The following is a 3288-nucleotide window of genomic DNA, read 5'->3' as shown; positions in this document are numbered from 1 at the left end:
TAAGTTGTAAAGTGGAAAGACAGAGCAGTCAGTAACAAAGCCCATAATACCAATGATGCTATCTGGTGTGTGAGAGGAATTCCAGGAAAAAGATCATTCATTCTTGGAGTAAGGCAAAATCTGAACATAGGTTTTTCTCACTTGACAGTAGCTCAGCATAATCAAAGTAAAGTCCTCTTTGGAGAGCTGTGAACATAATGGGAAAAAAAGTCATATATTTACCATGCTGCAGTAGAAAATTTTGTACTAATGCTCATTTTGAAGCATCGCCAAGGCTTTTGTAAGAAGTAATGGAAATGTCACATTTGTATGAATAAGAAACGATGATTCTCTCTAGAAATAAAGTGAATGATAGAATTCTTTACTACCATTGCCAGAAAATTTATACTGACAAGTATACCCATATAATTCATGGCATGACATAGAGCACTGTATTGTCTTGTCAAGTAAGGAAGTATTTTAATTTAATATAAATTGTACTTTACTAGTGGGTACAGTGGTTATATATCATTGATTAAAGCCCTAATCATTAGATTTAGATTTTTTTAAAATTAAAAATGTGTTTTCAAATCTTGGATTATGAAAAAGTTTTAACTAGTGGCTGCGTTTTTAAGATTATATCTGAAGAATTCAAAAAGAGAGTCTTTATGAATCTCTTTTGTCTTTTTTTTAACATTAATGTCTCATACTCATCATAAGTTCTCAATTTTTTGAGGCTTTTAACGGTCAATATACTGTTATGTGTATTTGTATTTAGGCGTCTGTGTGTATCTGTGTGTGTGTGTTTCACAGATCCTTTTGCAAGTCCTTTCTGGTTGCTATGGAAAAGTTGAACTTGACAACTAGAAATACCAGTTTCTAAAGATTAAGGATGCCTTGAGTTTCTATATTGTATAAATTATGCAGAAAAATAATTTTGACCTGCTCCTCTTAGCAAAAATCATACGTGAAAATTATGGTGTTCACAGAGCTATTTTAATCACTCCTTTTGCCTGAATCGTGTAATGATTTCCATTAATAGAAACCGCACACTGAATGGTCTCACTCTGAGTTCAATAGGTTTGAGTCAGTGAACTGTGGGTTAAAACAACAGTGATAGGCTGAAATAGACCAATTTTCATATCTTTTTTCTATAAGAATATTACTATGAGAAATTCCTTGATATATAATATTTTACAACTAGCTTCAGGTATTTCTGTAATAAATATCATTTCAGCTTTAAAATATGTATTGTGTAGTTGGCAAGAAACCTGGAAAAAAAGCAGTTTAAAGCTCTAAAAATATCAGTTTGTATGAATATCAATAAATTAATAATAGGGAATATTTTTATAACAATGTTCAATTATCCAGCTTACTTTAAAGAACATCATTAGTTTATTTGTAAATCAGAGTTTTTATTTGCCAAATGTTGATTTTTATGATTTATGTGGACATTTTGATATCAAAATTTAATGAGAAATATATACCTTCAAGACATCAAGTCATTTTAGACATGATGCAAATGAGCTTAAAATAAGATTAGATATTTAAGTGTTATTTATTATAATAAGAAAGATGTAAAACAAAGCAAAAAGGGCAGTAGGATGAACAAATTATCAGTTATGCTTGCCAGATATGTTCATGAAGTATTGGTGAATGTATTTTATGAATCAAGGTATACATTTTTATTACTCCCTTTATTAGTGTTCTTACTCAATTTTAAATATATATATATATATATATAAGTCTATCTTCAGTCTTTAAAGATACTCATAAGCATTTTGGAACTAAATGCTAGTATAAAAGGGTAAATGCTTAAGGGACACTGAACTTCTCTTAAGGGTAAAAGAAAAATCTGAAAACTGTAGTGATTGTTGCACAACATAATAAATGTCATTAATGTAACAGAATTGTACATGTGAAAAATGTAGAAATGGCTAGTGTTTTGTTATCTCTCTCTGTCTATATACATATGTATGTATACATATATATGACCGACAATCAACACCCATGGAAGCAGCAGTCAAGAAATCAAACAATGCATTGCATTGGGTAAATTGGCTGCAAAAGACCTCTTTAAAGTATTGAAAAGCAAAGATGTCACCTTGAGGATTAAGGTGCACCTGATGCAAGCCGTGGTGTTTTCAATCACCTCATATGCATTTGAATCTGGACAGTGAATAAGCAAGACTGAAGAAGAACTGATGCCTTTGAATTGTGGTGTAGGCAAAGAATACTGAGTATACCATAGACTGCCAAAAGAATGAAAAAGTCTGTCTTGGAAGAAGTGCAGCCAGAATGCTCCTTAGAAGCAAGGATGGTGAGGCTATGTCTCGCATACTTTGGACATGTTATCAGGAGGGATTAGGCCCTGGAAAAGGACATCATGCTAGGTATTAGAGGATCAGTGAAAAAGAGGAAGGCACTCAACGAGATGGATTGACACAGTGGCTGCAACAAAGGTCTCAAGCATAGCAACAATTGTGAGGATGGTGCAGGGCAGGGCAGTGTTTCATTCTGCTGTACATAGGGTCGCCATGAGTCAGAAACAGCTCAATGGCACCTAACAACAGCAACAACATATATATATACACACACATACATACATATATATATACTTACAGTAATTTAAAAAAACAATATATATATATATACACATATATACATATATATACATATATACACATATATATATACAAATATATATATAGGAGACAGATGAAGAGCCACTGTCAGAGTAATATAATGTTAGGAACTCAACTGGACATTGCTGGCTTTGAAAATGGAAGGGAGTGCTCACTTCGGCAGCCCATATGCTAAAACTGGAACAATATAGAGAAGATTAGCATGGCTCCTGTGCAAGGATGACATGCAAATTCATGAAGCATTCCATATTTTTGAGACTGACTTGATTTGTACACTTTCAATTAAAGCACAATAAAAAATAAAAAAAATGTCAAGCAGGAAAAAGGATTATTTGAAGGCAAAAAAAAAAAAAAAAAAGAGGAAATGGAAGGGACCACAAGCCAAGGAATGTGGACAGTATCAAGAAGCTGGAAAAAAAAAAAAAAAAAAGACTCTCAGAGCATCCACTTGGGGGGATACTGAAACTTTGGTTTTAGACCAGTGAGACCCATGTCGGACTTCAGGCCTACAGGACTGTAAGATAGTATTTATTTGTTTTTTAGCCACTTTATACATGGTAGCTTGTTATGGCAGCAATAGAAAACTAGTCCAATAAAAACAATAGTTATATATAAATCAGGACAGTCTGTTTATTCATGTTAATTTTTTTAATCTTGTTTTTAA

At 32.6% G+C, this 3288-nt stretch overlaps 1 non-coding gene across 1 annotated transcript; it reads left to right on the top strand.

Moving 5' to 3' along the window:
- Window positions 1-2771: 2771 nt before the first annotated feature.
- On the top strand, window positions 2772-2878 carry LOC111751840 (U6 spliceosomal RNA). Its single transcript, XR_002786905.1, has one exon. It is a non-coding gene; the product is annotated as a U6 spliceosomal RNA (small nuclear RNA).
- Window positions 2879-3288: the final 410 nt, after the last annotated feature.

The sequence above is a fragment of the Loxodonta africana genome, chromosome 2, assembly GCF_030014295.1.
Source record: "Loxodonta africana isolate mLoxAfr1 chromosome 2, mLoxAfr1.hap2, whole genome shotgun sequence".
NCBI classification, from domain to species: domain Eukaryota; kingdom Metazoa; phylum Chordata; class Mammalia; order Proboscidea; family Elephantidae; genus Loxodonta; species Loxodonta africana.
The sequence above is the reverse complement of the archived record's forward strand: the minus strand, read 5'-3'. Positions and strand labels throughout refer to the sequence as shown.